Source organism: Parasteatoda tepidariorum, chromosome 7, assembly GCF_043381705.1.
Source record: "Parasteatoda tepidariorum isolate YZ-2023 chromosome 7, CAS_Ptep_4.0, whole genome shotgun sequence".
NCBI classification, from domain to species: domain Eukaryota; kingdom Metazoa; phylum Arthropoda; class Arachnida; order Araneae; family Theridiidae; genus Parasteatoda; species Parasteatoda tepidariorum.
Window position 1 is genome coordinate 55,958,758 of NC_092210.1, and position 13,031 is coordinate 55,971,788.

The window sequence follows — 13,031 nt, forward strand, 5'->3', positions numbered from 1 at the left end:
AAAATCTGGCTGTGCGACCCGCTGTTGCAAATACCAGCGTGAGAATGCAATGCGTTTGGGATAATCGTCAGCGCACAATGCCTGTACTTTTGGAAGTGGTAAGGGTGTTGCATGTCATCGTGCAGTATGCGCATTATGGTGGAACGAGCTACACCCAAGACACGTTCGCCTTCTCGGAGACTTCTTTGCGGGTTGATGGCATACTCCTGTAGCACGGTTTCCTCTACGACAGGTGTGCGTGTAGCACGTTCTCGACCGATGTGGCTACGTGCTACGAAAGCACCTGATTCACATAATCTGCGGTGCAATCGTCCAAACAAAACATGACTTGACTGACGTCTGTTTGGGAAGCGCTCAAGGTACGTTCGTGCCGCGGCTCGTCCATTTCCATCAGCGGCGCCGTAAACGTAATGCATGTCGGCCATTTCTGCGTTACTGAACTCATTCATCCTTTTCCTTCAACGTCCACGCCTGAAATGATTGTTTTTCCCACTCTCCCGTTTTCGTGCAATTATCGCTCTCTGGCGGTCGCAGTTTTAATTTTCGGACACAAGTTCCTATGTAAATCTTGTTCATCATGACATGACAGACCAGCATGTTAAGTTTGTAAATGACCTTTTGGGACACCCTGTATATATATATATATATTTATCATACCAGTATGGACAAACAAGAAAATAAAGAAAAGAACACATGCGGGTGAATATACAATACTATTTTTATTTTGTAACCATATTGCGTAGTGCAAGAATCCAAATATTCATCTTAAGTCGAGGTGCTTGAGCTTTATCTAAGGGTAAATAACACAAGTTTTTTCCTATCATTTGTTACGCTTCATGCAAAAAATAAAGCAATAGTAACTACATCATTAAATAGGTCGATCGATGATTGTAGTTCTCACTCTTGGTAAAGGGAAAAACTTAAAATTGTTAACTCTGCATTCTTAATCTAAATTAAGAACTGAAATGCCGGATGTGAATTACTAACTGTGGAGCGGGTTTAAATTGGAATAATAAATTAAAAAAAGGGAATTTAGATAAAGGAATAACATAAAAAATTTCGTTAAAGCTTTTTTTGTTTCATGTGGGCGGCTTCCTTATATTGGGCGTTCTTCATACCATTATTGTTTTGCAGACAACAGACCGGCTCTTTTGTGACTATTTAGTATATTAATGCTTATTTTGTGGAAATTGTATTTGTTTATCTAATATTTTCTGAGTACAGTTGAACTTAGTTATTGCGATTCATGTTTTAATGAGATATCTAAAGTAACGGTTATATGGTTAGTATAGTGTTAAATAGTCCAAGTAAAACTGAGCTGTTACTTGCATAACTAATATTTTACAAGCTTATAAACTGTAAAATGGTAATAATGCGAGGTTCTTAAACTATCAAGAATTACGCTGCAGTCTGCGTTCATCAGTGATTAACGGAAGTACATCATCGAATAAATTTATTATTATTGATTGCTCATGTATTTTCATTCTTGTTCTAGACAAATTTAAGTGTCCTGTATTTTGCTCCAGTATTAGAAAATTGGTGCAGAGTTAAAATACAAATTACAGACCATTATTCTTTATTTTAAATTTAAAAAAAAAACTGTAAAACATAATTATATATTTTCTTGTTTATTTTTGTACATACTAGGAGGCTTCGCCCCCAGCTCGCTGGCGCTCGCCAACCCCTGGAACTGCTTTCGCAGTTCATTTCGGATTGCTTCGCAATCCAATGCTCGCTTTGCTCACTCATTGGACACGTTCTTAACGTCTAGCTTTTGTAAACTTTTTTAAATACTAAAGTTCCGAAAATTTTTCACTGTAGAAAATTCTAAACCTGTACATTTCAATATTAATTTGAAATTGCAAACAGTTCACATATTTTGCTTAATCACACTATTCTAAATTTCAGTTGTTGAGAAAAGTAACTGTTGTAAGTTTTATTTTAAAGTCTTTTCCACCAGAGGGCTAAAGTGATGTGTTGTAAAACAATATGAAATAGTAGTCTGCCATTGAACGCCGGATGTAAAGCACAAGCTTCGATGAAGATAATTTTGTATTTTTAATTCTCTGAAGGGCGCCACCCTAATAATATGGAATTTGTAAAATAAATGTATATATTTTTGATTGTTGATGAAGCCCATCATTTTGTGTTTTCATCAGCTTTCAGAAGTAGAACAATTATAAGTTTTTTATTTTATCACAAAAATATAAAATTTATAAAAAACAAAGAAAAGAGTAAGAAAATGAGTAGAGTCAGAGAAAAAGTTAAAATTATAATATAGTATTTGTCAGTTAAAATAAAAGTTTTTGTTTAAGTCATTGTTAACAATTCAAATTTCTCGTTTACAAACTTAACACGCTGGTNAGTATTGTTAAGTTGAAACACAATATTTTTAGTTTTGATGTCAACAATACAATTCAATTTTTCACAAAAACGATTGTTTCCATTGTTAAGTTCAATGTCAACAATTCAAATTTTTCTGAGGCAACTCTTAACCTCTAAATATTATTTTTTTATGTACACATTTTTAAATGTCAGTATTCAACCACAAAACAACTTAGAGTCCTCAAATTTAGCATGAAGTTGTAAAATGGAATGAAAGAGGGCCATAGCAATAATGAAAGTAGAAGTAAAATTTAGTACTGTAAAATTAAAACAATATTTTTACTCAATGAGCCAACTTCTTCAAGAAACAGTTGTAGAAGTAGCTGGATAGAAGTTTTTTTATTTAAAACTTTTTATAGAATTTCTTTAAAAACACAATTGTTAATCTGGGCATTTGGCGATACAACACTTTTAGAATTGAAGGATTTGTTACGTCTAGCTCTCAGGTATCATAATTTTGATCTCAGTTACGCTTGTATGTCATTTTGATTTATGTTGCTAAGTTAACTTTTAAAAACTTCTATGGCTGGCAACAGCATTTATATTTTTTAAGTTGCTTATTTTTATTTATTTTGGAATTCGTTCTTTTTTAAGCAAAATGTTTATTGACCTAACAGAATTCTTTGCCGACTGTTCTTTGTGTATATGAAGAAAATAAAGTAAATATTTAAGTGTTGTGAAAAGAATCTTATTTAGTTGAGCACAGTACTTCTTTAAAAATGAAAACTGTTGCCACCAGCGGAGAAGAAATACAGCCAAAATTTGGGAGCCACGTAAGAAAATTATATATATTAGATAACTCAAACCTTTTGATATGTCATTGAATTTCGATAATTTTGGTTAACTCAGTTTTGAAAATGCCCTCTAATTTAATGTGCGGAATTCACTAGGACCATTTTTACCCTTCTAAACGTGTTCGATTGGAATTTATTAAAAATGCTAAAACTAATAGTTTTTGTTCAGAAAAGACGTCATGATGTATAAGACATATTTTGTTGAACCCACTGTGTAAAAAAATGAAATGAATGCCAAAATGATGTGAGGCCTGTAACTATTACTTTTTATTTTAAGTGGTAAATTGCATTAGTTGTATTTAAAGACAAAATAAATAAAATTTTTAAGAGTAATTAAAATTAAAAGTTTAATAAAACAAAAAGGGATAATGACTTATTTTACTGTAATTAATTTAATCAAAAATTAAGATTAAATGATTTCATATGATAAAGAAGCTGAGTAAAATATAACTTCTGAAATCGCTTGAAATATAATTTTATTTTCTCATAGTCAAATATTCTTTCCGCTCCCTCTAATTGCAGCATTTACTGAGGAAAAAAAACTCTTTTGTATCCACAAGATATTTTTCCCACATAGATTCCAAGATCTTTTTAATTTCGTTAAAGTGTAAACATTCCGGGGAAATTTGGTTTCAAGTTTCCTAATGTTAGAACTATTCTGTAATCTGAATTAGTTTCATCTAGACTTTTTGAAAAAAAAAATTATTTTGCAATTAAGAAGTTTTCGAAAAGTAGTTTTTATTAGCACCATTAAAATTTTGATTTCTTATTAATTACCACCATTAATGGAATATTCTTTTCTCTATTAAAAATACTCTAGCTTCAATATCTTATGGAAGTCAACGTGGTGTTTTATTTTTGTTAGCGTTCAAAGTACATTTAATAATTTTAAAATTAGAAATCCATATGGGAATTATAAGTAAGCAATTGCTTATAACATTCAGTGTTTAACACTGTAGATGCTAATTGCTATATCAGCAGCTGACCGATCCTACAGGTCACTTAAAACAATGTTATAATTTGAACATTTCATAGCAAAGAAAGAAATATATTTAAAATAATGTTTTTGTAATGTAGGTTGCAAAAACCATTGGAAACTACCTAAATGTGGTTAAAAATATTTTATCAATCATTTGTCATGTTTAGGAATGCTTTTATTATTTTATACTAACTTGAAAATTAAAAATCAATATGGGAATTGTGAGTAAAAAAATCGTTTAAAACATTCAGTGCTTAGCATTGTAGATGTTAATGGTTAAATCTGCAGCTGACCCATCCTACAGGTTCCGAAACAGATGTCATTGGCTATATCAGCAGCTGATCCATCCTACAGGTAGCTAAAAATAGTTTTATAATTTGAAAATTTAATAGTAAAGTAAGAAAAATAATTAAAAGAATGTTATAGTAATGTAGGTTTCAAAAACCATTTGAAAAATGTTGAATTAAATGTTTTTAAAATATTTTATCAATCATTCGGCATGTTTAGAAAAGCTTTTATTATTCTTGTTTGATGTACAAATATACATTTAATTGCAATAAGGCAGATATAAGTTTAAAATTTGTTCACTTTCCGCTGTGCTAATTTACACCCCTTGGGATTTTACCGACTTGCTCAGTGTGTTTAAGATTTCTTCTTTTCTGTAGATTGTTTTAATTATAATGCAATCATTTTTTTCTTTTAAAATTTGTTATCTGAACTAAAAAAGAACGATCTGAACTAAAAGAATTAAGTCTTTTGTTTAAATGAAATCCGAAACAGAATAGCGGGCTGTTAGATTGGAAAATCAGCTGGATTGGAAAATCGCTTCCGAAGCAACCTGCTCAATTTAATGTATATTCTAAACCAAATGCAGTATGTGAAATATGAAACTAATTTTTTCTAAACGTCCATACTTTTCTTGACCATCACAGTAATTTAATTAACAAAGCTGTAGTACTTAATCTTCTTTTCAGTATTGCTTTGTCTGCTATCGTTGTAGCCAATGTGCTTAATCCGAATAAGATACAGTAACTAGACGGTGGAATCCTATTGAAAACTACCAAAATTGGGTTGGAAACTGAGCTAGCTTAACAGTGGTCGGTATATTTAAGTATGTTCTTTTTTGCTTTATTTGATATCAACAGCACTACTTTATTTGGTGTTATCTAAAATCCGCAAGCATAATAAAATGTGAAAACCTGGAGGGAAGAACAGATCACACACACACAGCTGTTATGTGCATAACAGCTGTGTGTGTGTGTGATTCGGAGAAAAAACGATTTTGCTCGCGGATAGGAAGGTTTTTTTCCCCACACTTCGGCACATCTTTACAGTGCAATTATTTTCTGGGAGAACCGATTTTCTGCTTATAGATTTGCCAAAACTAAAGGCAAGAGACGGCGATTCAAATGTCCATTTTGTGTAAAATGCGCATAAACCGTTCTTTCCCCATTGTCTTCATATATGACTTGAAATAAAACCGTTTTTTTTTTTAAATATCTTCTAATTCTCGAATTAAATGAAATGCTTTAGATAAATTGATTTCATTATGATAAAAATTTATCATAATGAAAAAAATCTGATATAGGTTGAACTTCTTCCAAATAAATAAAAAGAAAAAATTCAATTCGGTTACTAAGATTTCGACCTTTTTTTTAATTTTTTATTTTGCATATTTTTCTTTCATGCTATCAAAATCGTGGATATTTTTCGCGGATATTTTATACAAAATTGGCAGCCTTGAAGAAATGCGCTGAATCTTTTGTTGCCTTTCATGTCAATAAATATTTTTGAAGTCAAATAGGTAGGATAAAAAAGATATGGTTACAACTCTGCTAGCGTGAACATTAACAATTGCTCAAGGCTTGTATATTTGTGAAAATAGAAAAATATATTTAAGTAGATTTGTAAAGAATTAAATAGATTTATCGCATATTAGTGAGTGAAGTATTAAAAATTATTTTAGGAGATCATGAGTTATGTAATAGAAATAAACTTTAAAACAAAGTGAGTTTTATAATTGTATTGTTTTGGCATTTAATTAAAGAAAATTGCGTTTTGCCTAATTTTAGTCTTCATTTTTTAATATTTTTGATATAAATCACAAAAGCATATTTTAATCTCTTAAAATCAAAATTTGGAATTAACCTGTAAAATCGTGTTACTTTTTTATGTGTCATTGAAAAATACTTTTACATGTGTGCACTAAATTTTTCTCAAACAATTTTCATTACATAAATAAACTTTTAAACCAACAAATTTTTGACAAAAGTTTTAAATTTTAATAGGTCTTCTTATTTATTATCTTTAATATTAAATTTCTAAAGTTCTTCTTTTTCATATGACTCTTCTATTCCATAAATGATCAATTTAGGCTTCCATCTCTTCCCCTCTTGGTAAGTCCCGCAGTGGACTGATCGTTAAGACACGGTTCTCAGCAGATCACCGAAGTCAAGCATCACTGGCTACGGTCAGTGTGCGGGTGGGTGACCACTTGGATCAGTCTGCGTAGGGACCGAGGGTGTGCGGTATTGGTCCTCGTTAAACTGTGCTACCGTAAAGTGCTCGACTTCGCGCGCAGGTCGTCGGGCTACCGAAGCAGGGGTGCCATCCCCTCCGCAGTGTGATGGCGTGTCTGCGGATCATCCTCTGGTATGTTTACCAGACCGTCGCCAATAGCCCATTGTGCAGCTCTAGTGCGACGTAAGTTAACAACAACAACAATCACATCTTGGTAAATAAAATTTTCACTCATATCGGAGCGTTTAAATTCATCGATTATTTTTAATGTGTTACTTTTTTTTTCAGTTTTAAAAGTGCTCCACCATCTCTTGACTTTTTGAGTCTCTTAATTCTGATCTTGAGTTTCCTCAGCTCAAAGGTCTCTTTGACCAATTCTATCGTGTCACATGCGGCACTCTCATCCTTCGGCTTAATGGTGACGAAAAAATCTGCCTTCACCTTTGAGACTCCAGCCGTGCTATCTTTTTAAGCACCTTAGAGTAAGTTATGCTTTTTCTCTTTTTACTGTTGCTTTTTATAATAGCCTTTAGGACTTGTTCGGCTTCATGCTGGAGTCCTTTTGTGTATGCCAGCAATTCATTTTTCCTATTAATGATGTCGCTGTACTCAAACATGATCATCCATAGTTGAGACGATTCAACTATTCCGAGTTTTTTGCCTTGTTTTTTTCTCCATAAATCTGCCAAATTTCTCTCTCGGGAACGTTCCCGAGCTTACCCATTCCTTCTGGCATTCTTCAAATGAGTCCTCAAAGCACTCAGGAACCTCATCCACTTCAATCTCGCTATCCGACGTAGTAAAATCAAAGTCTCAGGTCAATTTTTCCAATCGAAAGACTTACGCCTCTAAAATCATCGAATTCCTTAAAATCAAAAACTACGTGCACAAAATTTGAGTGCGGTCCTCAGTCTACCGCCCCCTCCGTCTGCGTTAGCCGTTCGAAGACGTTTCACCTTCGAACCACGATGAGGTGCAGAGCGGGTAAAAAATAAAATTTGCTAGAATTTGATGTTAATTGGTAGTGGTAGTGGATCAAACAGTAGTAGATGGAACTAGGGAGAAACTGTTAATATCCATGTTTCTATTCAATGTGTGTTCTGAAATTAGAAGGAATACGATAGCTTGTAATCCTAAATCATTGAGTGAACTTAAGAGTTTGCTTTAGTGTAATAAAACTGTTGGTATTCTTGCAGACCACAAATTTTGAGATGATCCGAGAAAAAAATATGTTCTACTGCAAATCAGAGTACCAACTCAGAATAGCTGTTAGATTCAATGCTAATTGAACCGATTCTTCTGTAGTTCTATAGTCTGTTGCAGACCAAGAGTGTCTCCGAAAGATTTTTCCGCTATTAATTATCCGCTGCCACAGTACTCTGAGGATTGATCCCGATTTCATGTAACGTCTTCTCAACTGTATCAACTCATCTGATGCTTGGTCTACCTCCATTTCTTTTCTTTCAGATTTCGAAAATGTCTCTTTTTTGCTGGGTTTAATTCATTTTATATATATANTATATATATATATAGTAAAATTAATAATTGATATACCTTTATGGTTTTCGCAATAGTTGGTTCCCTGAATTTTGCGTAAAATTCATAATTATAACGGATAATAAAGTCATTATTTACCTTGACAGCACTTAATATTTTTCTTAGTGTTCTTCGTTAAAATATTAATATTTTATTTTCCTTAGCTTTGTCTAAGATCCAGCATTCACTTCCTGTCGTAATTATTGGTCCCACTAAAATTTTATAAAAATTAATTCTAGTTTTTGTGCTTAAGTGTTTTGATTTAAATTGTCTTCTTAATTCATGGCAACAATTATTTGACATATTTAATCGGCTATTTATTGGAATTTTAATATCATTATTTCTTGTTACAGTTGTACCTAGGCAGATGAACTGACTAACATTTTCAAAACTGCAATACCCTTTTGTCATTGGACATCAGGTACTTTGTGCGTTACTGCTTTAACCTTTTTTTAGGCTGTTTATCGTAAGTCTAATATTTTTAGTTTCCAATGCAGAAAAGCATCCCTCACCTCCTACCAGTCTTGCCTATTGGGTCAATATCATCTGCGAATGCCACTATTTGTATGGGATATTGAAAAATAGTTGATCGTGCTCGTATACCCGAGTTTTTTTATAATATTTTCCAATGCAATATTAAATAAAAAGATATGACAAGTAATCTCCCAGTTTCAGCCCTTTTTCAGAAAAAATATTTGGATTCTGCTACGTGTTTTATTTTAGCAGATAAAGCTCAGACATTGTCTCAGCAAGTTGAGAGTTTGAATTAGAATTGAGCACGAAACAAAGTAGAACGCTGATTTTCAGAAACGATATACTGAAAGGAAAAACTTTAATTCAACAAATAGACAAAACAAAAATGAGGAAAAAAATTAGAGAAAAACTACAGAAAAACTACAGTACTAAAAAAAAGAAAATAGAGCAGAAAAAAAACATAGCAACCGAGAAGGGTTAATCAGCCTAAATACATTTCCAGGCACTATGGAGAGGCAAAGAGGAGCAATTGTCGTTTACAAGAAATCAGTATTCATATGAATATAAAAAGATTCCAAGACTTCAAGATAAGCTGATGTGACCGGGGTGGAAATAAGTTTGGAATTGTCGAAACTGTATTTATGCCCGAGATTCTAACAATGTGCAGCAATTGATGATTTCTTGCATTCGTGATAATGTACATATTTATCGAGTTTTTCAGCATAAATTTTAAAGCTCGTCTAGTTTGTCCGATATAGGCAAGGTCGCACTGACAAAAAATGTGGCAGCAGTTATCAAAAACTTATATGATCTTCACTAGAATTAAATTAAATTTAATTTATTCTCAATTTGACTGTTATTTTCAGTTTCAGTCAATTTTTTAAGAGAATGATGGGGTTTTAATCGAATAATATTATGAGGGTTTTAATTAGTATAGTTATTAGAAGGTTTTAACTAGTTGAAGACGGATAAGGCTTTATTTAATATATTTGAGGTCGCCTTTTTGAAACATTAAGAGTAACACTTCGTTTGTAATAATCCGATCAATGAAATAATCGTTATTTAATGTCTTTTTTATTTTTTATTTTGCGTGCATCAAAAATCTCGAGGTATTCGAAATCTCTCAAAAAAATGGCATAATTATGTTAGAACTCTCGAGTCACGCAGCCTCATAACATTTTCAAAAATTTCACTTGTTTATATTATGGCGATGTTTTATTGAAAACTAATAATACAATAGTTACCTGTTTAATCATTAAACTCCTCAGCTCAATTACTATTTCTTTCATTGGTCCGAAGGCATATATTTTTATTTTTCAAATATTTACTTAGCATTTTGTAATTACGGCGTCTATGCCTAGTTATGCGTTGTATAGGAAATAATATTTGAATTACTATGTGCAAAACTATAAAAAAGGCTAGATTTGAGGAAATAGCATTTATATAGTAAATATATATATTTTACCAATACCGAAACCAATTGTATGTGATTTGGATACAATTTTGAAACTATCTTTTAAACTTATTGCTTGATATTAGACGGTGATCCACAAAAATGGTTCATCATGAATAACTTTGGATCTAATGATCGGATCATTATGTTCTAGAACTCAGTCTTAATGACTCGAGGGGGTGACCTCAAATATGCTAATTAATAAGTGAAAACGATATTTTAAGTTAGGAAATCAGACATAAAAACGTACTTTCTCTGAATAAACACATCTTTTTACAACGGATATGGATTTCTAATCCCCAAAATAAAAGGGGTAGCCGCAATCTGGGAAATATGGTTCCAATCGTTGGGTCAAGAGTTCCAAAGTTTGAACCTCTTAATGTTATTTTTACTTTTTATGTATTTCGCTATATCTCGAGAAATTTTTAAGCGAATTAAAAAAAAATTGCACACAATTAGAAAATTCGTTTAACCAAAGATAATTCCATACAAAAAATAACTTTTACTAAATATTTATAACTTTTTATTATTTATACAGTGAGGAAAATTTTGAATTGTTAAGTATACAAATTTTTTCTTCATTTTAAAGAACATAATTTTACATGGTACAAAATACATGGTATAAAATACAAAATTTGAGCAAAATTGGTTGACTAGATCCTGAGAAATTAAATTTCATGTAAGTCGGATGCTTAAAATCTGATTTCCCAGATACTTTTTCTACCGATTTCACTCAAAGCAATTTGCCTTGCAAAATTATATACTTTAAAATTATGCAAAAAATTGTATTACTAACAGTTAAAACTTTTTATAACCTTCTTAAATAAAGTAATAATAAAAAAATATTTTCTAAAGGTTTTTTTATGCATGGAATTATCTTTGGATAAATGGATTTCATAATTAAGGGTGAACATTTTGCATTTAGCTTAAAAAGTTCTTCAGATATACTGAAATACGTAAAAAGTAAAATTATCATTAAAAAGTTCAAAGTTAACAAACTATTGAGACCATATTTCCCAGATTGCTGTTACTCCCAATATTTTGGGGGTCAGAAATCTTAATCCTTATTTCAAAAAAGGTATGTTTGTTCAGCGAAAGTTCATTTTTGTGTCTGGTTTCATAACTTAAAATATCAACTGCTCTTAAAAATTAGCATATTGGAGGTTGTATCTTCAAGCCATTAAGATTGAGCCCTAGAAAATGAAGATCCCATCAATAGATTAAAAGTTTTTCACAGCGGTCCGTTTTTTATTTTGCTCACTGTACACAATAGCTATATAAGCATTCGAAATATTTCTAGGGGAGCATAAAAAAAATCAAATATATTTCAAAAATAAATATTTTTAAAACACTACTTTGTATCATAAAATAAAAAAAGTGACTTAGTATATACCTAGGTAAAAAAATACATTATTTAATTCGTTTTTATTTCTATTTTTTACGAAGGCTGAAAATGAAACTGCACGTTTTTCATTGTTCTAATGCACAAAGAAATTAAAAAATCAAATTTAATTAATTTGTTTGAAAAATTAATTAATTAAATTGTAAATAAAGTAAAATAACTAAAAGATGCATGTCAATTTTCACTTCAACTAACATTTTTTAGTTGTTTCAAATTTAGAGAGAAAAAAAAACATGAAAATATGATTAGGGAAAAAACGTTACACTGTCAGTAATGTTTAAAATTCATTATGGGGCAACTAAGTCTTACATTGTATTTTATGAAGATACCAATTCAACGATATTTAATAACGTTATTTCTCACTACGTATAAAGAAAAAAAACTACTGCTGTTGCTCTCACCAAAATTGCTGATTCAGAAAACTTGCTAACGCGTAATACACAAAGCTAAGAAAATTTTCTTTACCGAATGTGGCTAGAACATGTATTTTGATATATCGAAGAAAATTCGGTTAAAAAAATAATCTTTAACACCTGAGGGAAAAAGAAAAAGAGGAAGATTTAGAATAATATTGTTAGATAGAGTAGAGAAGTGGTAGAAGAGCTTAAGAGTTAATAGATGGAGAAATATAGCATCGAAAAGATCTAGATGGGGTGAAACACACTGAGACGGCCTTGGCCGGTAACCTGATGTAGCGTTGAATCACTTTGATATAAAAAAGTTAGTGATGCAGACATTAGTTTTTAGTTACTTTCTGCCAAAGTAAGTTTGATTTTCTTTTCGCAATGAGACTCTATGTAGTCTCTTCAATTTAAATTTTACTTTAGAATAACGATTTTATTGTTGATTAGTGCTCTTATAATCTTAAGATTTGCAATTAGTTCTTTTTCTTAACTGCAATTTTTTTAACGAAATTTTAACTAGTTAATAGAATATATTTCCTGAATGTCATTTTCAGACATGCAAAGAGGAATTTTCAATAACATCTTACTTCCTTTTTACATGTCTGGAAGTGAGAACGTGATCAATTTTTAGGCAATGGGCTTTAAAATTTCACAATTTTAATAACATTGATTGCCCAAAAGTAAACTAAAAATAGCATCACATCGGATAAAAAAGGCACTTAACGTAATAGTTTAACATTTAGTTAAACCAAGAAAATAAATGGAATAAAAGTATTCCATACTCAACACTACATTAGTTACATAAAAGCTACTGCTAAATATTTCGCCTTTTTGATCTCTTTTCCAATTCATTCAGTTTGTTCATTAGAGCGATTGAATCTCACTTCGAGGAGAATGGAATTTTTAGATAATCATATTGTCACCTTATGCTTTAAAACATTTACCTTTAATTATTACCGCATTAAACTACTTATGAACAAGTCTATTTAAAGCATTTAAGGAAATTTCAAATATAATCCCTAATTGCAGAATTCTATTACTCAATTTGACAAAATGTTCCAACTTATACATTTCCAAAAGGTAT